A 27,913-nucleotide genomic window follows, 5' to 3' on the forward strand; every position below is an offset into this window, starting at 1 on the left:
GTAACATTGGCCGTTACAAACTATCCTAGAATGCCTACTGCGAGTGCAGATGCGCAGTGCCCATTTCGCCATAATTATTCCTTTTGCAGATCAGCGAAGGGCCCACTAGGCGTCAGTAAAGCTACACGCGAGCCCACGCAGCTGCTCACTTTGTGGATGCTTTTGCTGCTGATGGCGATTAAATATGTCGGAGCCCTTTGATACGGGCGGGCGTTTAAAACACCCACTCGGTGCGCTGTTCACATGTTTCGACGCCTGGCGCTATTCTACGCTTCTGCCAGGCAATATTACATGCGTTAAGAAGACTCCTCCCACTACAAGACATTGATATAGTTCTTTTTCGTACTATAGCCGTTTGAAGCAATGGCATGGCTCTGTGATAGACCACCTGCTTGACACGCGGAAGACCTAGGTTCAATTCCCACTCGAACGAAACGTTTTAACTACTTATTTTATTTGCATCTTTATCGATTTTTCGGTCATGGACAACGCTGATCTTTTTGCTCCCAACCAACGACTGCGACACCGACGGTGACACCGACACCGACATCGGAATTTCTGCGAAACGAGCTCTTTAACCTTTCACGTTAAAATGGTGACAGATGGAAGAGGGTGTATCGGCTACTGCTGTGGAGCCCTGAGGCCGCTACATACTCAATCGAGTCTGATGTGAATGAAAAGTGCCTCACACAACATAGGCTTTTATCTCTGATCTCCTCAGCATTAGCTAAAGGGACCATGCGATGTTTCTTGTTTTTTGTAAATACAATGGAAGCGACATCTCCTCTGACGCACATATTTAGTTTCCTTGTTTTTCACCAGCAAAGAGCGCCTCATTTTCGCGGGCACCGTTTTCGATGGAGACTGTTCGGACTAGTACAGTCGGCTATAATGTGGTTTCAACAAAAACCAAAGGGTGCTTACTGTGCGCATTACCAACGCAAAAAAAAAAGAAGAATAAATGAAGGCAGAATAAACTTGAAGTTTAATGTTTGACTGAAGCCCGTCTGGTCGGCATGATACATGGTGAAGGCAAAAAACCTCAAGGCACTGCGCCGACCAAAGTGAAAATTAAAACACACAGAAAAAGACGTTTCGGCTCCCACACGGGAGCCTTGTTCACAAGTGAAAAAAAAATCACAATAAACTTAAACAGATAATGCACAAAAGTAGAAATAAAGCGTAATAATAAGACACACATTGCGGTGCATCAGTATCAATAATCGTAAACGTCAACATAAGTTAAAGGAATCCTCAAGCTATTTTGCGAAATGTGTAAGTCCTTCCGCTGATACAGATCGCAGCTCACCGCCAACCGAGCTAAAGGCATCTGCGGGGCACCCTTGAGGTCTGCCGCCTGAAGGTCCGGCGCCAGGTGGACAACAGCCGCCTGTGCTGCGGCAAAGAGGCGACAGGAGGCCGCCGTACCGATTGACGGCAAGGAGCAGGCGGCTGTGGCCGAATCTGTGGCTGGGAGTAGTGCGCCATCGATGTAAATGACAAGCCACCCACCCTGTTGTTCCTACAGTTTGGAGGCGAATTCCTGATGGAGAGCGTATAGCTGAGTAGACCTTCGAGTGTCGTCCCTGGTGAGTGGCGACTTGAAAAAAATGTCTGATTAGGAGAGTTGGTGATTCGTTGTAGTAGAAATAGGAGCGTGTTGCTACAGAGGGACACAGGAAGACAGGGATCTGTCTTCTTGCGTCCCTGTGTAGTTGCGTGCTCGTATTTCGAGTGACCACTTCCACGGTTTTCTCCATCGCGCATGCGGTGTGATAGAGGAAGGCACCTGTCCTAAGGCGTCTGCAATCACCCGGAGCAGCTAAACCAACAGAAATGTTGACGGCCTTTCCGGTCGGCCAAGGAGTGGCCGCTCGTGAAGTTGCATTCGTGCTTCGCCTTTAAAAAAAGAAAATTCTCATCAACTTTAGTGTGACCCAATGCCACAACAAAACACAGACGGGTTTCTCGGAAAGGATGCTTCGTAGGTTAAGGAACTTTCAGTGATGATTGCAGGGACTAAGAAAGCATTCCGGCCTAATCTGAAGGTTTCTGTGAGTTTTCTTTTTGAAAAGCCAGCCTCAGCTTCCTAGTAGCGTTCTGGAAAAAACTGGGAACCGATGATTTATTCAATTTATTTTCTCTTCAGTTTGCATATAAATGGATTCATCCATCATATCGGACATTGTAGAACAAGAGACCTTCAGTTGTCAAGCCTGTGAGACGGATTGTCTGTAGGAAATAAGAATGAGAAGTATTACTGCACGAAACCTTGTGCCACTTGAGAACTGGTTGGTTGTGATGCTTGGACACTGAAGACCTAAGCAATGTGGCCGCCTATTCACAGCTTTGCTAATTTTGGCTGTAATCGCTCAGCATGGGCGTCAAGGATTCAATCTCTCAAGAACGCGCTTGAATTCTACGGATATCAAGCAGGTCAGCTGTTTTATTTACTATGACTAGGGTAGCACGCAAATATCATTGCTATATGCTTATGGCAGTGCAGGTCACTGGACATGTAAAGCCATGCGCATTATGTTTCTTAGGCTTACTCTTTGAGACGTCTTGTTTTGCTGAAATGCTACATTTCTGGGAAACGCCATTGGTATTTTTACTGAACGGTGACGTGGCTCTTAAGCACTTGCGTCCCAATTACCACTTTTCGAACTATTTGCGAGAGCACGGTAAACCTCAGGCTTGCGATAGCGTCGCTGGAACATGATCAGCCTATTGCGACTGCTTCACAAACGGTACATTTTCATGAAACTCTTTTCACGGGGTAAAAGTTTCACGCATAAAGTCGACATTCTGGTCAAAACATTAAAGTAAGCTGACCAAGGCCAACAGTGCTTACTAACATAGTTGAAGTTTAAGGCGCGAATAAGACACGGACGAAGATAAGGAACACACGCACGGAGCGCCTTGAGTCCGTGTGTGTGTTCGTTATCTTCGTCCGTGTCTTATTCGCGCCTTAAACTTCAAATATCTTAAACCAACAAGCCCAGTCTGCCGTTATTACATCGTGCTTACTGACGTTTCGAAGTGTGACGAAGGCGCGCGAGTGGGAGCTGAAACGTGAGTATGTATTCTTCGCCTTGGTCGGTGCTCTTTATTGTTTTCGCCAATGTTTCTTCCTAACCAGACGGAAATTCGTCAGACCCTCAACTTCACCAAGCTGACGATTTACTTGAGTTTGAACAGTCGATGTTCACGCAAAGAGTTGTACACTGAGAAGCTCTTACTTACAACTGGTCGTAGTTGGCACGGATTATGAAATGCCGCTTTCATGAAGTAAATTGAGATAATGTTACTGTCAGAGCCTGTTCTCTCGATTGAAAATGCACATAGAACTATTTGAATGTCGTTGCTGGTAGTAAATAATAAACAATATTCAACACTGCCTCAAGGAAGAAAGGATCACAGACAGAGCTGATCTGGCCCACTTTTTTATTGCGATAGCATTTATATCGACAGTCTCGGCTGGTTTTTGCCGTCGCCACCGTCATGCTGCGTATATGTATAAGTATGTATGTATATATATATATATATATATATATATATATATATAAGTCCCAAAGAAAAATAATTCCGAAAAAAGCTTCCGAAGAGCGGAATCGAACCAGCGACTTCTTGATCCGCAGCGCATGGCTCAAACCACTATGCCACAAAGCGCAGATCGCCCTGCTGGCTAACGGCGAGCGTTATATACACACCCTTTACCGCAGCACTCAGAGATGGCAGGCGCTTATAAGCGTTTCTTCCTTACTAGCGAGTTGGCGCTAGGAGCGCAACGGGCGCACTTAAAGGCGTCGGCCAGCTCGCCTCGCTCCTGCGAACGCCGTTTCTCTTCGCCCTACAGGGCGTGAGGGCGTGGTCGCATTAGTGCGCTTATCCGAGAAAGAATGGGGCGGGCGGGGGGGGGGGGGTGTCTGTAATGTGCTTTCCTCGCGATGTCCGCGCTAAGACACAGAGCGTGAAGGTAACTTCGCTCGCTGAAGCGGCCGCGTTTGCGAAAGGAGTGCGCTGTTCAAACAGAAATAAGTAACAACTGTGACAGTTCGCGCTCGTGGTGTGTGTACCTGTTCGTTCGTTTCGTGCGTCCTGCTTTATGTTTGAGCAGTGCGCTCCAAGTGTCAAGCTGTGACGCATGATCGCGCTCGTCCTGTGTGTGTTCTTTTCGTGCGTCCTTTTCGCTTGAACGACGCGCTGGAAATTTCAAGCTGGTTTCCGTTCTTCGCGTTACATTCCAATTTGTTGCTATGGCATTCATTTCTTCGCCGTTGCGGCGAAACTGTGCCTTTTTCCTTAGTCTTTTGCGTAAGCGTGTTGTTAAGGCAAGAGCCTTAGATGCCTTATCAAAAGCGAAAATTCACAGTCGGCGTCGGCGGCGTCAACACGAGCGATACCAAAAATTCCCCATGGCGTGATGACGTCACCATATGACGTCATCATGACGACACATATCACCACGATTTGCGCAGTGATTACGACGCCATCAGGAAATCACTGGGACGTCACGTAACGAAACGTCACATGATTACGTCATCACATGAAGTCGTTTCCGGGTCAAAGGTGGGCCGATCACGGAGGCAGTGCAAAGCCAGGTGAGGTGTAGGAAGCTTCGAAGGGGGGGGAGGGAGGATCAATGCATCGACTGAAGAAGAAGATGGCTTTCGCCTTCGAGTCGTCTTAGGCGGATGCATACGGACTCTGTGAGCTTTTGTTTTACAACCGATTTCTTGAAGCAGTTTTCAATCAAGGCAGTGTTTGCTGTCATTCCTCCTAGGAGGCTCGAAGTCACGGGGTAGCGCAGACCGTTGTCGGTGCAAAGCCACGCGGCTTTGGACCACGTTCTGGTGTAAACGGTGCCAGAATGTAATCAACGAATACGCCTTCAAGCCACAGGCTATGGTGTGCTCACTCGGTCGTTTTATTATTTATTAATTTTTTGTCGAGTAAAGTGTAGCGCTCTTGCAGCATTTTCAACGTTGCCCTGTCTCCAGCACCGGGTCAGTTTACACGGATGACGAATGCATATACTGATACAGGAGAGAACGCTAGATAGAGAGAGAGAGGGTAATCCAGTAACGCGTGGATGACTTCAGCCACGTAATCGCGGCTCCAAGGTCTTCTTTAGCATTAGCCCTGCATAGAATGGCTTTGAAAAACGAAACCTATCCGGTTTAGCTAATTTACCGTCCACTTTATATCCAAGTCCATCGTTTGCTAATTTGCTATCACTATTAACTGTCCCTGATGCCACCGTCACTAATTAAGACAATACTCGCTTAACTTGCTCTCATTGTCATCATACAGTTAAAATCCCGAATTAAGCTTCACTGCTTTCGGGGTCGCTATTTATACGTTTAACTTTCACGAGTTATCTCACTACTCACTTAAACTGCTTTGACTGTGAGTTGAATGTCACAGTTTTTCTTTCACTCGCATTTGTATGGCTTTCGCACCCCTCAGTATGCCACGTCACAGCACCACCGCTTTTTGTAATCTCGAAGCGGCCTGCGGCGGTCCGCGAAAGCTTTCCATGCCACCTGCAGCGCGAGTAGCAGACAAAGTGAGAGTCATGAGAACTCCGGTTCTTTTATTTTGTTGACCGCACTAACGCCTTAAAGACAACGAGAACGCGCAGCAAACACCTGGACGATGGGTTACTTTCAAAGAATCAAAAGCATGCCCCCTTCAAAGCATGTGCAACATGAACACGGCCTGTAACTAACATTTACTTTCCAAAGACAACGTAATGAAGACAGCCTCGGGACGCGTTAACCGAAGGTTGTTGGTTCGGTCTCTGCAGGCGGCCAGTTGCTCCCGCAGCAAAGATGTATATGAATAGGCTCTGTCTGGGTGCGTGCAAAAACACCTAGCGCAGGTATGTGTCGCCGAATATCGACAGACCCCACTACTCACTACTGGTACAGTAAAAATGAAGTCTTCCACAGGCAAAAACGTATGCGGCACTGAAAGTGGGGAAACCCCACTATTCACTTTGTAAATGAAAAAAAAAAAACAACGCGAAAGGAGACGTAGCACAAGCGAAGGGACACACAGGACGAGCGCTGTTTCGACGAGCCTGTTTTCCCGTTTACAAATCACCAACTAGCCTAGCGAACCACTATTCAGCTCTATTCCACAAAAATGAAGGGAACACTCGGGCGGCAAACATTGACATATGTTACAAACAACTTGGGCGAACCCCACTACCCACCACTGGTCAAGTAAAATTGAAGAAGAGAACACAAAGGTGACAAAAACAATTAACTCGTTCCGGCGTAGTGGTGAACCCAGGCAACTACCTTTTCTTCATTTTTTTTCTCTTGAAGCACACCAGCCCCTCGCGCCAGATTTTATACGGCACGTTTCTAAAGCTTTCAACATAGTGACAGAGATAATGCCACTTTGTTTGGACTTCAACGTTACGGGTTACGTCTGTTTTCATCCGGCTGCCGTCGTCTTGAAGGCGCGCTACACGAGGGACACGAGATATTTTTACAGAAATGATTGTATATCCGGTTCTGATTACGTTGATAGCTTAGGACAACACGTTGTATAAATAGTTAATACCAAGGAATCCAGAATTTAAGAGTTGTACTTAGCACAGCACATAGCACTGTGTCGCTGAAGTTGGTGGCCACCTAGGGGGACCACCGTGCATGAAGGGTCTTAGAGGGCTGGCAATAGCGAGTTTTAGTATAGCGGGAAGCGCTTACGTTAGCGTTAGCGTGCGGCTCAACGCGAACGCTAAAACGGAACGCGCTGCGTGCCAACTGGTGGTCCTTTAGTACAGCGGAAGGCATTCCCGCTAACGCTAACGCAAGCACATACGGCCATAGCATACGGCGTCATCTAGACATAAAACATCTAGACGCGCCACTAAGTCGAGCTGATCCAAAGTCACCGTTGTTGCGCCTCCTTGTCGCGTTTGCAGAAGTGCTTTGTAGAAATGAAACGCACACGCATCGACCATCAGATTCGTGCACTGCCGCGATAAACATGAAGGGAAACGAATCTTGACATGTCTCGGCTTGACTTGTGGCCGTATCTTGGAAAGAGGCGACTGAAGACAGCGTCGCCATCTCTGCGCGGTTCGATGAAAAGTCTAAAAGTTCGGACTTATATTTAATAGACCCTGACATAAAACTATTCATTCCATCAGACTTGAGAGAAAATAGTAGATTTGAAGCATTAGTCCACCGCCTACGGCTTGGCACAGCATTTACACGCGACACTTCCTACACAGGATAAAGCGTGCGTCTAGTACAGAATGTTCCTGCGGCCACCCTGACGAAGATGTACATCATCTACTTATCGAGTGCACAAAATATGACTCACAACGAAAAGTATTACGAGCAAGTCTGCTACTTTTAGATAGAAGGCCTTTCACATTGACGAAAATACTAGGTCCATGGCCAACGGCAAGTCTTCAGAAAAGAGCGCTTGTCGCCTTCAAGAAGTTTCTTGAAGAATCGAATATTTTATGGAAACATTGACCTACTGCACACGATGTCGACTTCCCCTTCATACTGAAAGAATTGTGTTATGTTTGTGATAGTGCGTTTGATTTTATGTGTCATCATTTGTGTCAGTGTGTTTTCCTGTGTATGTCAAGCAATACAGAATATTTGAGTTTGAACGTATACAGGTGAGCTGAGTTTGCCATTTGAACCTATTAGACGTATATGAACTGACATGTGATGTTCGGCTGCGTGTATTTTGTACATATGAACCTATTAGACGTTTTAGACGTTTATGAACTGCCATGTGATGTTCGGCTGTGCGTATTTTCCTATGTGTTCTACTGTATTGCATTTTCTGCCCTTATTAATCTTGTTACTACATATTCTGTCTTCTAAGCAAGAAGGAGTAGCCGGTGCCACTATAATAGCACCAACCTCTCCTATTTCATCATTTCAATAAAAAAAAAAAAGGATGGGCTAGAGCGCACATGTCAGGCATTCTTAAATCATGACAGGCAATCTGTCGCTTTTTTTAAGGCAAAAAGTGTACCATCATTGCATGCCGTCAGTTTTAGCATGTCCGGCAGAACCATAGAGGATCACAAATAAACCCGACAAAAAGATAAGGGCCACGTTTAGAGGATAGAAGACACATCAGGCGCTTTAAAGGATTGGGAGGCAGCCGAATGAGCCGGAGAACAAACACGGATAGCCGATATTCTAGTTGACATTAGGCAAAAGAAAAATCCTTGGCTGGCCACATAATGGGCAGGGCAGACCATAGAGTTTCCTACAATACTTACTAGAGGGAACTCTGGCGCTAGTGTCTATGGGAGCTGCAACGCATGACGCTTCAGCCAGCATGGGAATGATGGGTAGTACACAAATTTGTCTAAACTTCGTACTTTCGGCTCCGTTTGGCTCCGCGTCGGCTGCGTCCGCTTTGTCGAAAAACGAAGTTCAGCAAAAGTCAGCAGCTTCACTTCGCCACTTTAACTTCTTTAGGCTCAGCAATTCAAATCTGGTCACGAAGTTCACAACGATCCATTCTTTTATCCGAAAGAAAGCCAAAACATAGCAATAAACAAAGCCACAAGTACGTTTGAAGCCGCAAGCACGAAGACTAGGCAAATTTGTGTACTACCCATCATTCCCATGGTAGCTGAACGATCGCAGCGCCAGAGTCCCCTCTAGTTAATTTTAGGAAACTCTATGGGGCAGACAACCAGTGATCATTTGGAGCAACGGAATGAGCACCAAGGGATGGGATACACAGCCGAAGACCGCAGCAAGTTAGATAGAGTGACAAATTCGGAGACATAGAATGCAATCAGCTCGCACAATATACGGTAAATAGGAGGTCATTGAGAAGTCCGTTCGTCCTCAAGTCAAGATAAAATAGGCTCGTAATGATGATTCTTATGATAATGATGCCGCCACACGATTAAAGGGAAAGTACTTGGCGTACGTAATAAAGGGACACTAAAGAGCAAAACGATTATTCTCATATTAGTAAAGTACTCTTTCACGATACCAAAAACACCACGATTGTTGCGAGAAGACGCTTAGTAAGCGAGAAAACTTTGAAAACCGTGATATCACAGAGATTTTGGCGCTAAATTTAACAATGAAACTTTGAACTTGATTTTCTCCTTTATTATTAACCTATGATGGAAAAGTTGACGACATTAGATTTATCAGAGCACAATTTATCGATCTAAACCGATTCATTGTTTCTCTTCAGCGTCCCTTTAACTGGTTCAAGGTGTCGTAGCACAATTTGATTAGTAGTTTAGTAGTATCCTTAAGCATATAGAGATACGTCTCTAGGGGCATATTTACCGTTTACGTCAGGAGAGTGTTATGAGGTGTATGACGCCTTATTTGGAGGACACGTGAGACGTTTGGTGGTACTTTTCGCAGACTATCCATTTATGAGGAATGTCGTTGGTGTTTTCGCATACTTTCCAAGTTCGTGCAAGGCCGTAAGACCTCCGCTACAGTTGTTCTGAACAAGGATATTTTTATGTTGTGAGCGAGTTTGTGCGGGTATGAAACTGTGACAAAGTTTCTTCTGCCATCGAAGGCAGGTGCTGCGTAAGCGTGAAGGCTACGAAACGGTTTTATATGTACAGTGTCTGTGAACAAGACTATGAAGAAATACATGCTGCTTATTTAGCAGCATCTTGCAGTATTCATTGTTTGGTTCTACTTGAAGGCTGTTTCTTGGTACGTAGGTACAAAGACGAAAATCACGAGACTGGACAGTGAGTCCGCAAGTAATGATAAGCTAGGCTGTGGCTCTGTTAGCACACGTTCAGTATATTTAGGGAAGACAATGTCCGGTCTTCGCGCCTCCGTAAATGCTAGCGCATGCCTCGATTGTTTCGTTGCATGAGTAGAGTCGTGAGCGAAAATTTTAGAAGCACGGGACACGCGAGAAAAAGAAAAATAAACATTTCCTCTAGCCCAGCTCCAGGTTGTAGAATTCCTTCAGTACTGTATGGACCAGAGACGCACGCCAAAATCATCCAATTTCAGCTAACATATTAAGGATACAGAGAAAAAGCGACATTTGCAGCATCAAATGGTTCTAAATCATTTACTTGTGGCTGTGTAATGTGATTGATTTGAATTGCATTGAAAACAACTTTATTTGGAGACGCTTCTACGCAGCCCCGCTCCCAAGGATCAGCTCACGGAGCGGGCCCGCGAGGTGGCCGGCAGGCTGTGCAATGTGATGCCACTTCCAATAAAACACGGATGGAAGTAACCACCATGTGCGCTCCTTCTCATGCCCATTTTTCACAGTTCCTGCGCTAGACTCTAAAAAAGACGTCGCACCATGAAGGCCGAAAGTTAGTCTTTCCTAAGTTTAGTAATGCTGATCGTGTTATAGCATCATGGAAATTGCTGAGTGTAAACGCTACTTTACGGAACACCAAAGAAAAACTCTGAATCACCATACATCAAAGGCATTTTTGTTTGGGAGCTATGCTGTCGGTAATTTCGCGATAATAGGTTGTGTATTAGAATAAAAAAATAAAGGCCCAAGATAAAATTTTGAATTTCGGCTGACAGTCAGGTTGGTAAACCGGACTCCAGCCTCTTCTTATATATTGGCCCCCTTGGGAACTTGCCGTGTTAGGTCTGCGGCTGCATTTGAACATAATGGAACTCATTTTACAGACAGATAACTATGTAGGCCAGAGCAGACGCTGCTAAATCTCTGTGACGGCATGGCGAGTTCGTGCGCGTACTTCAATCTGGCACCCTCCACTTTTACTAGATGTTTGCGTGTTTTCCGGCTCTTCAAGCGTCCTAGAACGATAAATGTAGGTATTTTAACCTCGTGCTAATTCGTGGTAATAATACAAGCAAAATTGGTTTCGCATTCAGTGTACGTTTGAGTTTCAAAACAGAGTTGTTGTCGCCGATAATAAGCAATTCTTCATGCTTATAACTTGATTCCTCTTTTGTTTTTCAGCGTCTTTGCAGTAAATATTTTTAATATGACGATTCTAATATGAAGGATGTTAACCCGCAGCCAGCAAACCATATTCCCTTATCGAAAGACGGTATTCTGACATGGGGTTTTCAAGTGAGACGATCAGTGGCTTTAGCCTGAACCGGCCTGAAGAAGCACGACCTCGAATATTCATTGCAAAGAGGGACTATACAACGGCCTTTGCAAAAATATTTTTGAACTAAATACAGACTGTGTTCATAATCCAAGACGCAAGATTCTTTTGCAATGCCAAGACAAACGCGTTTTTTTATATTATTGTTCGGGGTCTCCCTTGTACGCTTTTCCAACATGTGCAATCGCTGGCACAGGCAGCTGCGAACGCACCAAATGACGCACAAGGCGCCAGCTAATGCTAGCTCCCGCCGGAGCTTTGTCGTCATTAAAGCTGCAGAAATAGAAATGTGATGTGGTGGCTACCGCCGGCAACATCTGTTCATCTTGTGTTGTTAGATCGGGCGGGTGTTGGCAAGTTATAATAATTCATTGAAATTAAGAATATCAGCAGTGTTCCAAATGATTTCTACTAAAGAGGTCGGGCGTTGCATTCACGTAGCGTGTTTCGCACATTGTTGACGCATTCAATGCTCCTGCGTTTAGTGGCCGCTTTCTTGCAACTTTCTTTCGTGAGCTGTTAAGCAGAATTGTGTGGGTGCTATAAATGAAATGCAGAATAAGGCTTTCAGAAATCAGTAGTGCTAATATCGTTCGCACTTCGTCTTCTGAATTACTTTGCATTAGTTTTTCCGCGTGCTACGATGCAAGGACTATTTTTCTAACGAAAGAAAGTGGGTCCTTGTCGTATGAATGCTACATTTTACTTTCATGACTATGTAGCCTGTCTGATTTCAGATTTCATTAGGCAAAATACAATTTTCAAATAATAAAAACGGACAGATCCCATTTCATAGGGGGATAAGTTGCATGCGAAGCATTCAACGAGTAGCGCACCATGCTTTGAGTAGCACCCTATGCTTTGAACCAAGCACTGAGGAAGTCTACATTGATGAACCATTAGAACAACGTTATTCTCACTAATTTCACCATAATAGGTTGAGTAGGAAGACAGAAATTGGAGCTAGAGTTTTCATATTATTTACTTTCGCACTGAAATTCGAATGGCAATCTAAAATCAGCATCTAGAAAGTATTTTTTTTCGTTAATTGTCCTCTTTGGGTTCATAAGATTTCCCGCAACTGGTTATCAAAGGTCTCAGGTTTCTTTAGTGCGCACTGAAAATTGTTTTCTAAGGGGCGAAGCACCTGGGTGTCTCGGCTTGTCGGCGGTGCATCATCGTCTGCTGTCGCCACGTGCATCGACGTGACCCATTTGTTTGGTTGCATCGTCGTGTCCTGTCCATTTCCTTGAGCGCAAGAGGGGCGCCACCGCCTCAGCGCTCGCTGTGTGGCGAGAGAGAGTGAACGGCGCACGTTGACTATGGTAATGCTCTTTCTGCGATGAACGCTGAACTACCAACTCGCGAAGAGCGAGAGACAACGCCGACGCAGGCATCGTCTGCTGGCTAGTTTCTTGATTGAAAAAACCGACAGCGGTGCGCCACCATTCACCGGACACCCCGAATATAGAGGCACTGGAACTTGACCTGCAATGTAGTGCCGGTGGGAGATTTCTCTTGTGCGTAGTTGAACAATAAAGATTCGCAGCGTGCACGTTAACTAAAGGGGAATGCGGGTCTCTGTATCTAATCTTTCTTCTTTCTCTCATTGCCCATTATCAGTGATTTTGCTGTGGGAAACACCGGCGCACACAGCGTGCCTCGCCCCTCCACAGGTTTCACGTTAGCGGAGCTGAAACACCCTTGCTTACATGCTTTGCCCCTCCCCAAATTTTTTTACCGAGCAGACGTCGTCACATAGAGTTGGTGCTGGAACCTCGGCGCTGCGTCGTCACTTGCATTTTCTTTTTGCCCCTTTTTTCGCTTAGACGCACTCTTGCGGCATGTATTGTGCTTTAAGAATTGTGTAAGAGTGGTTTAATAATATGGCAAAAGTCGTTTTGTCTTTAGTACACCGTTAAAGGTCGAAGAAAAATAGTTGCGTAGCGACTGGTGTAGTTTTAAATCCTGCGCTAAACGCAGCTCCACTACCGTGAAACCAAACGAAGTGCGTAGCACGGGTACCCAGTGATTCCCGTTAGTAGTGTACGAAACAGCCAACGAGGTCAATGTATGGGGTAAGCATGTAGGTATTCCCCAGCACAAGTAGAGTCTTTTTAGGGAGATTCGCAAACTCGGTGGGCCACATGCGCTCTAGTTTCTGCTGCGCTTTATCGACTTCCTGCTTCGTACGGCAGTTGAGCAGTGTCGTCTGCAGCGAGTTCGTCAGGTTGTTTTCCCTTCAGATGTAGCGACGAAGCGCCGAGGAAGCGCTAGTGGGATGAGCAAAGGCGGTGGCGCCCTCTCTTGCGCGATGTTGGAGTCAGCCACTTGTTTTCGAAGCATGTTTAGCAATTTAATGTTAATTATTTCGGTTACTTCTTGGTTATTTGTGTTAATTTTACTATTTTACACCTGGCTCTTTTAGTTTGACGCGGTTTTGAGCATTCCTAGCCTTGTTTTAGCCCTGTATTTTTCACTTGATTTAGGGCGAGATCACACCACATGAGATCTACGGCTGGGTGACAGGCCGGGCCTCTAAAGTGTTACGGACTTAAAATACAATGCCGAGTGTTTGAATGCCGACATAGTTTAGCCGAAATGTCGAGCAATGCATAAACGTGGTACTTAGTCCGTGTCTTTTCATATATGTACGGCTTTTTCAAACACAAAAAAGTACGGTGATGATGAATATCTTCTGCAAGAAATCAAAGATATATTCAACGAGTGAATGCTCACCGAGTTAAAGCTACGATCGACAATATTCCTCCTAGGTTGTTTTGCACGGCGCTAGCCAAACTATCCCTCAAATACCTGCTGACCTAGACAAACACAGTTGAGTTTCTTCGTTTTGTGCTTCCAGGTTTGGATCCGATATGGGTCGAACGACTGATATACAGAAGTGTAGACTGTTCCTGTGGTCTTCTCAAGATCAAACCTGTGGTGCAACGTATGTTGGCATTTATATGTTCTAAAGGTTCTCTTGCTACCGTTTAACTTTGATGTTGTGAACTTAATATTTAAATACCTCATCTTCAGTTTTCCAGTACCCTTATTTAAAGAGAAATAGAGTCGAGTAATTAGAAGATTCTTGATCAAGTGACGTACGTTTTAGATATATATTAAAGAAATGGTCTTCTTTGTGTCAGAAACATAATGCAGATAAAGCATTACAAAACAGAAAGGGATGCAAAAACTCCATCCTAGAGCATTGTGAGCTAGGGCATAAACATTATTTCAAGTCGGACCATTGAACCAACATATGGTCATACTTATCGGTATTACCTGTCAGCTCTAGCTAATATTAGCCGTCATATGCTACTGGTCAGCACAAGGCACCATTCTAACACCAATTGCCAGCAGTAGACGGCATTAGCGTTCCTTTAGTAAACACCTCTTAGCACTATTCAACAAGATCGAGCCATAGTTTTTTTCATCAGTAGTATGCAATAGTCCCATCTTTTAGCCAAATTAGCTTCACTTCGGCAACAATAGCCGACATTACCAAGGGCTCAGTACCGCTGGTTGTATGGACTGCTGGTTGTATGCTGGTTGTATGGTAGGTCAGACGCCGGTAGTATGCAAATGATACGATAGCCTGGACTATACGTCATTAGACTGCGCTCTGCACTATCTACGGTATCGGCCTACTTATTCTGCAAAGCATCTTAGGGTACTTTCCAGCGATTTGCGGTTCTCTGCGACTGGATAGTCTGCACGAGTTGAAGAATCGTCTAGGCGTAGCAGAATGGAAGCATGTGAACCTAAATATACCTTAATACTGAAATACATCGCTGTTTTTAAATTAGTGCTTACGCACTAAAGTGGCTTTATTTAGGTCGCGCTTACTTCATCCGCTTTCCTTAATGCCTCCACTCAAGCATCTCTTCCTGTATTGTTCGCCGTGCCATAAACAAACGTGAGTGTGCGAACGTGAGAGTAGACGTCAAACGTGCATCATGGATAATTCATAGTGCGATGCCTCGATTCACGTCTTGAGCCGTTGACTATTTGCGGCAAAAGGAAAAACAGAAGTGGGAAATGCAGAAACAAATAAAATAAAGTCGAGATTCACTTCATTATTGTGCCCCGCCATGGTGGTCTAGTGGTTATGGCGCTCGACTGCTGACCCGAAGGTCGCGGGATCGAATCCCGGCCCCGGGGGCTGCATTTTCGATTTAGGCGGAAATGTTTGAAGCCCGTGTACTTAGATTTAGGAGCACGTTAAAGAACCCCAGGTGGTTGAAATTGGCGGAGCTCTCTACTACGGCGTCTCTCATAATCATATCGTGGTTTTGGGACGTGAATCCCCAGATAATATGATTATAACTTCATTATTGCCTCATTCGCACTTAATTCTTTAATATATTGGCCCGACAATAATGAAGCTGCCAAGATGCTTTGAGAGGCGATGAATTTGTGCATGACTACGGTTATGGAGTGCAGTGGTCCAAGCGTCAAGCCTGACCAGTACAGTCAGACGCTAACTCGAAAAAGGTGAACCCCACTACTGTGATGGTTTTCTGGATCTAGTTCCAACTGGCAAAGTTGTCTGTTTCTCTGCTGTGGTTGGGTATTGTCCCGGCACCACTATCTCTGGGCGGTTCCTGAGAAGAAGTGTCTCCAGGCGCGGTACCAGGCTATCACACTGGAATTGTGATTTCGACGAAATTACGACTGTATGTTAACAAAACATTGACGACAGCATCACAAGCACATGGTGGCAAGTAATAAGAATATTGACAACTATGGCACGGAAATGAAGATGAAACAACTGGGATGACACGATGATGAGCCTAAGACATAATCCAAACTACAATAGAACGGTGATAGTAGGACCACCACTGTTGGACTCTTGCTGCGTGATGACGATATGACGTATGACATGATGACGATATGACATGACATGGCAATAAAACAGTGAAGGCGAAATGACGGCTACATAGTGGACAGTGTAGTAACGACTAAAATGGTATGTAGGCGATGAAAGCATGATAAAATAAAATTTACCTGAGCTAATTCCTTCTTAGCTAATGTGTTAACTGTTACACTGGCCGAACATGCTCTGGTGATGACAACATGACTGCGACAAAGTCTAATCTGACAGCCACACTTACAGGCATCGCACGCGACTTTGTGACATCCCTGTTTGCAGGCACCTGTTATCTGTAGGTCCGGTACTAACCATTTCTACGAGGCAGCACCAAGCAATGATAGTAGCCAGTGGCGAAAACATGAAAAGTGATCACTCTCTTGTGATGGCAGAACGAGAGTTTGGGCATGTTGGTACTCCATATTAACACCTATAGCGCACAAAAGGAAGAAGACACAGCGGTAGCTGTGTCCGTGTCGCACCGCTGTGACTACCATTGGTAGTCACAGCGGTACCAATTGGCAGCAGGTTTTCAGTAGGTACGAATTGGCAGTAGGTTATGAGTAGGCAAAACCATTGGCAGTAGGTTTTCAGTTCCTTTTGTGCGCTATAGGTGTTAACTTGTGATGGCGTCGTCATCATGCCGCAGTCGTCAGTGGACTGAGAGGATCGTGTTCAAACGTAGGCTTCGCACTATGGACCACCCCACGTAGTGCTCAGCAAATCCTGTCCTTGTGAATACACATAGATTGAGCCGTTTGAGTGCTTCGGCAGTCGTGCCCACTCGGGATCCATCGGTGCTGCGAGGATCACGCTGGGCGCCAGTGTGGGAGGTGTGCAATGATCCATGCTAAGGCAGAAATGAAACAACCTTTAATGGCCAAGACGCAGGACTAGACTGCCCACTGTACCGCCGAGCGCGAGCGCGCCAAGGCCGAGAGCGCTGTTTGTGATCTTCGTAGCAGCCGCCACAATCGCCAGTGCGCCCACACTATCCCCCCAGAAAATTAACCATAATCGCAGGCTTCACTTTCGCTAATTGTTGCTAAAGAAGGACAGCGTTGTCCGCCAACAGCAACGTATGATTTCCTTGTACTAATTACTGAACCGCTTGGCATCCGCATCTTTCGTTGGTTGTGCCATTTGTTCCCTAATGCAATTCGTCCGCTTGCAGCAGCAATTTTGTGGACATCGCAGGCATATTTTAATGATCGTCCTGGTAATGGAAGAGATGTTCTGTATAGATGACATGGGATAGGGCAACACGATGTGATAGCTGGAGCACGTAGGGACGTCTGAGGCGCGGCTGCTTGTCTCACTCTCCTGCTGTGGGGGTTCGAACGGGTTTTAAAGAAGATAGTCTTTTTGGGGGGAACTTCAACGCAGAAATTTTGGTTTGTCTGTCACCCAATTCAGCCGTGTCCACCTGATCCAGGGGTGTCATGGTAGAGATGAAGAAGCTTTTGAACCAGGGTGGGTGGTACATAGTACTTTCCATTAATAAACTGCAGATCTTCTGTACCTTCCCACAGCTTAATATGATCGATCATTTCTGGATTTTCACTGGACCCACGAACAAGCAATCTAGACAGTGCGTCAGCATCGGTTAGAAGCGGGCCAGGACGGTGCGAAACGGTGAAATCAAACTGTTGCAGATAGTTGACCCATCTAGCAATGCGTCTTCTTCGTTGTGCCACATTCAAAAGTTGTGTCAACGCCTGATGGTCCGTGAATAGCATGAACTTAGCCCCTTCAAGGTAAGTTCGGAAATACTGAACTGCTTTTAAGACTGCCAGCGCTTCCTTTTCTGTGGTAGAATAATTAAATTCAGCTGGTTTCAACGTGTAGCTGTAGTATCCCACCACGTAATGCTTCGTTTGATCGGCCTGTTTTGAGGGTTTCTGATACAAAACTGCACCGGTCGCGTAGTGTGATGCGTCCGTATTCAGTACGAAAGGCAGAGAAAAGTCCGCTATGCGCAGGGTGGGATCCGATGATATTAGCTTTACGAGCTCACAATAGACAGCTTCGCACTCCTCATTCCATTGGAAGGGCGCGTCTTTCTGAGTTAAACGTGTGAGGCACCGTGTCTTCAGTGCGTAGTCCTTGATAAACGCCCTGAACTGTCCTGCGAGGCCAAGGAAAACACGTAGAGAGTGCACATCATAAGGTTTTGCCAGCTGAGAAATTCTTTCTACTGATTCCCGTTTCTTGCTTTTAGTACGTCCTTCAAAGACTCTTCCGAGAAAAACAACTTTGTCTTCAAAGAAAGCACTTTTCTTGAAATTTACTTTGAGTTGAGAAAGACTCAAAGCTTGAAGAACTTGTGAAAGATGATCCCGGTGCTCCTCTTTTGTCTTTGAATACACGATGATGTCATCAATGTAGACGTTACAGAATACACCCAAATAAGGTTTCAGGATATCAGTCATAATTTTCTGGAACCATGCCGGAGAATTTTTCCAGCCAAATGGTAGGCGGTTGTTCTCAAGTAAGTCAAAAGGGATTATAAATGCGGTGTACTTTTTCGTTTCTTCCGTGAGTGGGATTTGCCAAAACCCCCTGCAAAGGTCTATTCTTGAAAAACAATGGCAACCACCAGTCTCGTCATTGATATCGTCGATCCTCGGCATTGGATAAGGTATCAACTCTGTTTGGTGGTTAAAAGCCCGGTAATCTGTGCAGAGTCTGTATGTTCCATCTTCTTTGGGGGCAATAGTTATGGGAGAAGCAAATGGAGAAACAGAAGGGCGGATAATACCAGCGTCCAACATTTCTTGCAACTCTTTTTTCAGCCACACCTTATTATCTCTAGACATGCTGTAAGGAACTCTGCGCACAACTGTTTTGTCACTAAGTTCGAAAGGGACGACGTGAGATTTCATCGCCGGAGGGCAGCTGCCCATGCATGTAAGTTCTGGGTACTTTCGTTTAATGTACTCCTGGTCGAAAATCATCCTTGTTTTGTTAGGCGCCCCATGGAGATCCTCTGGTCCGACGTTGTCCTCAACCATTAGTCTGTCATCCCAATAGATATTTATCGTAAGCTTCTTCATGTCTGGACGGGACAAAAAAAATCGTAGCTGACGTCGGGAATGACCAATACGTCAGTGGTAATTGACTGTTCTTGAAATTCAATGGTTAGCGTAATCCATTCGTTATGCGTGCTCACGGACCCATCGTAGGCTTGCACTCGCAATGCTCTACCAGTATGCAGGCGACCGCCATCCACTCGACTCTTATTGATGATAGAGACAGAAGCCCCACTATCAAGGGCCTTCATATCAGTGCCGTCTACGCTAATAGGGGCGTAAAGTAAGTGTAAAGCTGGTGAACACATCCGCGATACTCCTTATCAGGCTCAGACAACAGAATGAACGCTTCATTGTTACTTTGGTTGAAAAGATCATGGCCTTGTTTACCACCTTGCTGATCCCGCGAAGAAAATATGGTCACAGAGGTCTGTATTCATCGCAGAAGTTCATCAAATGATCGCGGATCACTTATTTGTATTTGACTGCGGATGTTGACAGAAAAACCTTGCGTTACCAAAGCTACAACTGCAGATGACGGGAGCTTTGGTTCTGCAGAATGCAGTAGGCGGCGCTTCTCAAGACAGTACTCCAGCAAAGAGCCAGTCGTGTACGTGAAGTGTAGTGCCGCATCCCATCTTTCTACAGCATTGCCTTGGAAACACGCCAAAAAGCTGCTCTTCCACCTTTCCCAACACATTGGTGCTCCATCCATAGGATGCAAATCGTACCACTTTCTTGCGATGGCACCCAAATAACGGCGCATGTTTACAATCTTCGTGTCGTCACTTTTCCACATATTCCTTTCGCATGCATACTCACAAAATCACATCCAATGACCCTCATTTTTTCGAGTCTCCATCAAAAAGGTCTGGTTCTACAATTTGTCGTTGTGGCTTTTCCTGGCTAAGCGACTTGACCAATGATCCCATCATTTCAGCCTGTTGCATATTGCACCATTGTTGTCGCTCAATGGCAGACAAAACGCTGCTCACCTCCTCGGAAGCCGTTTCCTGCTTGAAGGTGCCACGGCGACTGGGTTCCAGAATGAGTTCGCTCAGTGTCTGGAGCTGCAGATTCGCTTTCACCGATCCTGTTTGCACAAGGGCTTGGCGGCTCATCGAAGCTTCTCGCAGTACCGTGTCGATCAGTCCGGTCGAGCTAACTTCGCGAGGAATGTCCATCGCTGGCTCACCGTGGACTTGGTACCGTATGAAAACAAGAGGCTCCGATGACGCCTCGTCGATGAAAAAGGTAACCCACATTTACGGTCTTCGCAAGCTGACGGCTGCGCCAAAATGTAGCGTTCCTTCTAGGAACTAATACATAAAAGACATGGCTTCGATCAGACGGGTGTCGTCCGCCATTTTATTCAAAACTTCTCCCCCCTTCACTTCTACCGCTATTCCACTTCATCTTCTTCCGTGCGCTTATTGCAGACTGCTTCATGTTATGTGCACTTTCTCCTCTTCGTTCAACCTATTCCATTATGGTATATGTTACGTTATATGATAGATATGCGGCAGTATCAAAAGATTGAGAGAATGAATGAGTAGCCAGCTTATTTCAAGCACAGCGCTGGCCATACGAGGTGCGAAACGGCGGAAGGAAAAAACACCAGCTAATTAATTATGCAATTTCTGTCTGCCTTGCAAGTTCCAGGAGGGTGAGGAGACAAGACTTGATCGCTCGGCGCTAAAGTGAGAATCTAGCAGCACGCAATCGTCTCATTTTTTCTGTTTTTAAATTCCAGCCAGTCCTCCAGTGACTTCATGTTGGGCAGCGCTACTGAACGCAGGGAAGTCAAAAAGCAGATATCTTGTGCTCGGTAATGTTGGCTTGTTGCAACAGAAGCACTCAAGCACAGCGGGTACGACGGTTGTGTGCGCATGCTTCTCCCTGTGCTTTTGCCAATGGACAATAAAGTAACGTACTAATATGTCGTCACTTTACATCGAGTTGTTAATCATTCCGACTTTACTGGGTGTTCTTTAGACAATAGAAATCTCTAATAAAGGTTCTCTCAGAGACAACCTTGTCCCAACCCCCTCTCAATGAAGCCCTTAAGGTCAGAACGCTGCGTAAGGACAAGAAAGCATGGCGAGTCTCGCATAGATGAAGCCCGACATTTATGCCACTGTCGCTGCTGCTTGCGCCCTTATATAGCGAGGCTGTTTCAGTCGACCAGGCGCCCGCGTAGGCGTTGTAGCTTGCTATTGAAGATTTTTTTTTGCAGCGGCGGGCGCGGCCATGTTTAATCACGTGATCGTAACTGGCATTCCCTCAGCCAAGGCATTGGATCAGAGAAGCGGCCGTGGCCGTACCACACAAGCTGGTTGCAGAAGGGAGTAAGAAAGTCACATGCTAGCGAAGCATATGACTACACGTTCTACACGTAATCGCCCAAAACGTTGATAAAGATAAGACATTTGTGTTTGTTTGGTACGTACTACGCCACAGCAATACGTGATATGTTAACTCTACTTCGCATTTATGCGGTTGCCTTCAATCGTTGCATTCGGAATCACCAGTAGCTGGGGTTACAAGCCAACATGGCAGCGCCAATGCAGACGCGACCGCCCGCTTTGATCCGAACTCGCGCTTGCTGTTTGCCCACTGCCCTGGCAGCAATCAATAAATGGCGAAATCGGCCATCGCTTTGTCTCGGCTCACGTTGGAGACAAAACATCGCGTATGTTCTGTCTTTATTATTGAGATCAGGTGTGTTTCTTTAGTTACGCTTGCTAAGCCTTGTCTCTGTGAAATTGAGAATGAATCTTGGAAACACTGCAAAATACCGACTAATACATTGCCCTCGAAACTTCAGGACGCAAATATAAAGCAAACAAGAGCGTAGATACCAAACCAAACCAAACAAGAGCAAACAACACGGGCGACACAGTGCATGCCGACGACGTGATACATTCGAGGTTGAAGGAAACCGCGTCCACAGGTGTCGCCATGTTAACTCCTTTCCGAGCTGCCATCTGCTCGTTTTTACTTGTCCAAAGCTTCCTAGAGTAGATGCCTGCGACGTGAGCCGATAATCTGGTTCGCAGCCCTTTCCTGTTTTCTCCTCCGCTCCACCAAGCAGTGTCAGCTGCGAGCGCTCGCTGCAGCGGCCACTTTAAACCTCCATGCCTCCGAGGTTAAAGCAATGTCTACCGGAGGCAGCGCTCGCCGAAGCGGCCGTGCCATCGGTTGTGGTGGCGTGACTTCTGACTCCAGCGGAAGTAATGTCGGCTTCGAGAGCTCCTTGCGGAGAAAACACTGAACTACGAGGAACCTCCCGTTCCAATGGGAAAGCGAACAACGTCGCAGGCACCTTTCTAGAGGAGGCGTTGACTTGCCCAACGCGTGCGGGCGGACGCTGTGGGGACACCAAGCAGACGACGAGGCGCGGATGGAGACATACTGCCAAATGCCACGGCTCGGGGAAGGTCATGGGGAGGTGGCGCCATCTAATTTTGATTGAACAAATCGGCTGAGGAAAATCGTCAATATAGAGACCTGAGGGGTGAGAATGCGGCTCGGTGGAAAGGGAGAAAGGGCTGCACTCCACCGAGAGTGGCGAGAGAGAGACTCCGTCAGAGATGCAGAAGGTGTGGAGCGCTGTTGCACGCTCACTCGGGCCAAGACTATGGCATAGTCTTGCACTCTTTGAGGCGAAACTCAATTGTCCTCATGTGGTTTTAGGGTGTCCGTGCTCACGGCACACCACCGTGTAAAATCCCCTAAAAAGATTTAACAAGAGACTAATATCAATCATAATTGTGACAGAACAATTTAAAACACCTAGAAGCACAAACCCTTTATACCAGTCGGCGACTTCAATGTACGCATTATGGACCTCAGGACCGAGCTTTGTCGTCGACTCTTTATGTCACTTTATGTCACTTAATTTACATTATATGAGACAACGCTCGGATAACATATGTGAGACACGAAAAAAGGTTGAACAGTACACTGATAATAATCATAACTGTGACAGAACAATGTAAAACTCCTACAAGCACAAACATTTTGTACTAGTCAGCGACTACAACGTATACATTATGGACCTGGGAACCTAGCTACGCCCACTCGTCATCATTCACTTCGTGGAGATGCGTTCCAGTTTTTTGACGGCAGTTGTATGATCTAGCGATCACAGAGGGCTACAAAATCTTGCGAAAAAATTTTCTAGCTTTAGCAGTGTCAATTACACGTACTAAGGCGAGAGCAAACAGCGCTAAACACGGGACCGAGACGAAGAACGACAGACACAAGCGCTGAAACCAATCAGCGCTTGTGTCTGTCGTTCTTTGTCCAAAATCAATCAATCAATCAATCAATCAATCAATCAATCAATCAATCAATCAATCAATCAATCAATCAATCAATCAATCAATCAATCAATTAATCAATCAATCAATCACCGCTGCCTCAAATTTCGGTGAATGGAAACATGACTGCTCACAATGGTTGCTGGATAGGCTCTGAGCTTGGGTTTCTAAGTGATTATTGATTGGCTTTTCTTCGTATGTCCTGGAATTGCAGTTTCACGTCAAACACTCCTTATACGTACAGACTTCGTTAGTAGATGTGTTGGTGGATTTATTTCAACAGATTTCATGAAATCGTGGCTCTCCCCTGGTTTATGGTTTTCCGGCCTTTCCTAGTTAGACAGATTATACAGGAGTACCTTCATCCTGAGGATATCGCTGCGCATGGAGTGGACCTTGACAAATCGACTCATGAATGATATGTTCTCTTTGCACAAGCTTCGTGGACTGTTTAAGACATTTTTAGTGAAAGTCTTGGATAAATGTAGAATTCCTGACACGGAGGTCATAATGGGATGGGTAACCAACGAAGGGCAAAGATAGTATTAGGGATCTTCAAATTATGACGAATTCAGCACGTTTAAAACAGTAATGTAGTTTTTCGCAATAACAAGCTATGATGATATATAAGTGTAAGTAACATTCTCAATGGAATAAATACAGTTAAAAGTCCGTCTAACGAAACTCGATCTTTCGAAGTTTCCGATCTAACGAATGAATTTATATTGCCCAGCAGGTACCCATAAGGATCATTGTGCCATCAACCCGAATTAACAAGGAAGCTTTAGAAGCAAACCCGATTTAACGAAGCTATTCCTGGGCATTTTATATAGACGGTTTCAAGACTGCGATAATAGCAGCACGTGTTGTACCTCAACAAACTTCCGGTTCTCTATTTATCACTCTCTAACACCGAAGCGGAAAGCGTGTTTTTAAGTTATGTCAGAGTAAGGAAAGACCCTTTTTCCGCCTGCAGATAAAACGAAGGCGCATAAGTCAAGGACAAACTCTCACAATGTTGGGTATAGATTAGAAGCATTTTTATTTGAAATATTTGGCTAGGTACGGGGTGAGAAGTGTTGAAAATCTGCGGGCTACCCTCCAAGGCTTTGTGCCACGACAGTGCTACGTCAGTGCACGAAATCGGAAGCCATCCAGGGTCTGTGTTTGTAAACAGCGAAACCGTCTATAATTTTGGCACAGGAGGGTTTATCTTCGGGCGTCCGCTTTCGCGCTAAAGCATCTAGGTGCCCTAGTCACGGCCCTAACTTTATTTTGACGATGCTTCAAACTGCGCGAATGCACGGAAAAATGTACTCGGCAGTCGCTAGCGTTTATACGTACCAAATGACGCTAGGGGCGGCGCTGGTTGTTTTCGTGATTTTACGATTTGTGCCACAGACACCACTGGTCGTCTCCTTGGAACTTTGTCGCTCGGTCTACTTGCGTAATCACCACGTTCGTTCGTTATCACATTAAAAAGGGCACGGAACGTACTAGTCACCCATCTATCTAACTATTCAATAGTAAGTCTACTTGTTTTCATTTGATGCTTTCTTAGTGACGTAGCCGCTGTGCGCATGCGCTGAAGTTGTCTAATAAATGCGAAGCATTTCTTAGGGAACCTGAGGCACTTTGGCCGCTTCTATCTATCTATCTATCTATCTATCTATCTATCTATCTATCTATCTATCTATCTATCTATCTATCTATCTATCTATCTATCTATCTATCTATCTATCTATCTGTCTGTCTGTCTGTCTGTCTGTCTATCTGTCTATCTGTCTATCTATCTATCTATCTATCTATCTATCTATCTATCTATCTATCTATCTATCTATCTATCTATCTATCTATCTATCTATCTATCTAATCTAGTCGCCTACGTCTGGGCGCTCTGCTGGTCATCTCCTTAACATCTATTATACCAAAATTGGCATAGCAGGGGACCTGTGCGTGACGAACACGATTCACTGGTCATGACATGAATAACGCAAAATGCCTGTCGCGCACGTCATGAAACCCTTTCTCTCAGTCACGTGTGGCACATACCCGTATACCAGAGTTCATGCTATGCGGGTATGTGCCACAGGTGATACAGAGTCTAAAAAAAAAACACAGTAACCGCGAAAACACACATTGACATGTAAGGAAAGTGATAATAAGAATTGTTGGGGCTTTATGTCCCAAAACCACGATATGATTATGAGAGACGCTGTAGCGAAGGCCTCCGCAAATTTTGACCATCTGGTATTCTTTAACCGTGTACCGAGATCGCACAGTACACGGGCATCAAGCATTTGTCTCTATCGAAATGCGACTGCCGCGGCCGGGATCGAACTCGCGACCTCCGGGTCAGCAGCCGAGCATCGTAACCGCTACACCAACGCGCCGGACGCAAGGAAAGTGAAGAAGCTGATAACAGAACACCTCTGCAAGACGCTCGACTATCGTCGACTCGTCCACGTGGTCCGCAACGTGGACCACGTGGATTAAGCAAAAACCGGGGTGAATGCTTCCTACAATGAATTTGCTGAGAGAACGAGGCCTCTCTTCACTACCGGTGACTACAATATTGATTTATCAAGACCCAACAACGCTTCGTCCTTATGCTGCGTGAAAGACGGCTTGGATGTGGACAGGGCATCAAAAGACCTCGCTGCCACGTCCACGACAGGAGGCATCATAGATCATTTCATCGTAAGTGGCATCCAGGATTTCTCCCAGCTGCACTATACCTCGTACTTCACTACACTTAGACTCCTCACAGCCGCCATCACGAACGGATCCGATTAACTAGTCCAGTCCAGCTGTTGGGGCTCACTGATCACGGTGATGGTGACCTTATGCACGAACTGGGAAGAACCCCTTCTACACAGAACCACCGGTTCGTGAAACGTGCGTGGGTTCTCCGTCATAACGGTCAATTATAAGCATAACAACTGTAACTGTGACTATAACGTATGCGCGGTACGACTGCGACTGCATATATCTAGGGAAACATTCCTGAATCAACCTTAGTTGCGAGTAACCCCTTTCCTGTGCATCTATGTTCCTTCTTTTTCGTGTTCGGATTCGCGCTATCCGGTATTGAAGAAAATAAGCACTACATATCAGCTTACCGCGTCTGGTGTTGGTAATACCCATGTTGCTGTTGGCATCGTTACGCATCTGTAAAAAACTGGTCATATAATAGATATGCGACTCTTCGACATATGAGTGGACGTATACCACTTCCACATTTCTCTAGCGTCATTCCGTAACGTTTCGCTCAGTGTGGAAAATCCCGCCACAGTCTCCATCCCGCGCATGCTTCGTGTAACATCGATTTCTACGGTACGTGGGATCTGCCCAAATTTTTTTTCCGTGGCATTTTCTGAAGCGGACTCGGTCGATGTTTAGCGCTCACCCCGTGAACCGTCTTCTTCTGTGGCCTAAAATTCCTTTACTTTGTTTTCGTGCGCAATAAATGCAGGTATGAGAATCGTATATGTCACATCCAGAAAAAATGGCAACAAAGCTGACCTGATATCACAATATCTCAAGCATAGCGGACACTTGCTGCGGCGGGCGGAAACTTGACTGCTAAGCGTTGCTGCTTTAGGGGCTCTAAGGGTGTGGTAGTGGATAATAATTGACTGACGTTTCTTCTACACCGAAGCTTTTATACGCTAGGCTAGTTTCCAGCGGATAGCTGCGTGCGTAGTCCGAAACCTCCTAGCGCCTCCTAGGAGGCAGTGATGCATTTCGAAGCATTAAAGTCTATCCTCTTGTACATTAAGTGGAGCGGCGTAAAAAATGAAATCCTAGGGAATGAAGAAATACATGAACAAAACAAGGGACATTTTCTTGGCAGGGATGGATTCGAAACCTTGACCGGCATGTCCCCAAGGCGAGTTTCCTAGACACTAGGCCATACAACCGAGCTTTAGGAAGTGAATATTTCTGGATTACATGAATGCGTTGTATCCCTAGTGCAAAACAATTGTAAAAATTGAACACTTTTAATGAAGGCCTTGTTGACTGCCGAGGTGGTGTAATAATAGCCCTCTGCACGACAACCTACAAAGCCGACATTGAAAATGGTGCACATCGGGAAAATTGATCCTTTGCGAAAGTGGTATGTGAAACGTGCGGTATTTCCCGCCCACTTTAGGGTGCTACTCAAAGTGCTGACGAGCATTACAAGAAGATGCCGTTGCCGCACGAGAAAAGTGTGCTGGGGAATGCCTCAACCTAAATGAATTTCCGTGCTTACGCCACCCTTGGAAATATTGCGACCATCAGCTCCGCTAGTTACCAACCTTCACAGAGTGGAAGGACGCTATGTCTCTGTGCTACCGAATTTATTCTTGCATGAAACACCGCTTTGAGGGCTTTGATATTGTTTCCCACATTTCTTTGAAACTGCATGTATAGAGGGTTTCACTGTTTACTAACACAGGCCCTGGACCGCTTCCGGTTTCCTACGCTGGCGTTGGCAGGACTGGCGGGGAACAAAAGTCTTGGCGAGTAGCCCGTAGAGTTTCAACACTTTTCTCCCTGTGCCTAGCAAAATATTTGAATTAAA

The 27,913-nt window shown here is 45.7% G+C and overlaps 1 protein-coding gene and 1 long non-coding RNA gene across 2 annotated transcripts in view; one reads left to right on the plus strand and one right to left on the minus strand.

The window, feature by feature from the left end:
• The window catches only part of LOC119373801 (uncharacterized), a 153,635-nt gene that overhangs the window by 64,596 nt on the left and 61,126 nt on the right, over positions 1 to 27,913 (minus strand). The window lies entirely within an intron of this gene.
• On the plus strand, positions 2,288 to 27,890 carry LOC119373988 (uncharacterized). Its single transcript, XR_005180046.1, has 3 exons — positions 2,288 to 2,436; positions 13,977 to 14,063; positions 27,788 to 27,890. It is a non-coding gene; the product is annotated as an uncharacterized LOC119373988 (long non-coding RNA).

The sequence above is a fragment of the Rhipicephalus sanguineus genome, chromosome 11 (assembly GCF_013339695.2).
Source record: "Rhipicephalus sanguineus isolate Rsan-2018 chromosome 11, BIME_Rsan_1.4, whole genome shotgun sequence".
Classification (NCBI taxonomy): Eukaryota; Metazoa; Arthropoda; class Arachnida; order Ixodida; family Ixodidae; genus Rhipicephalus; species Rhipicephalus sanguineus.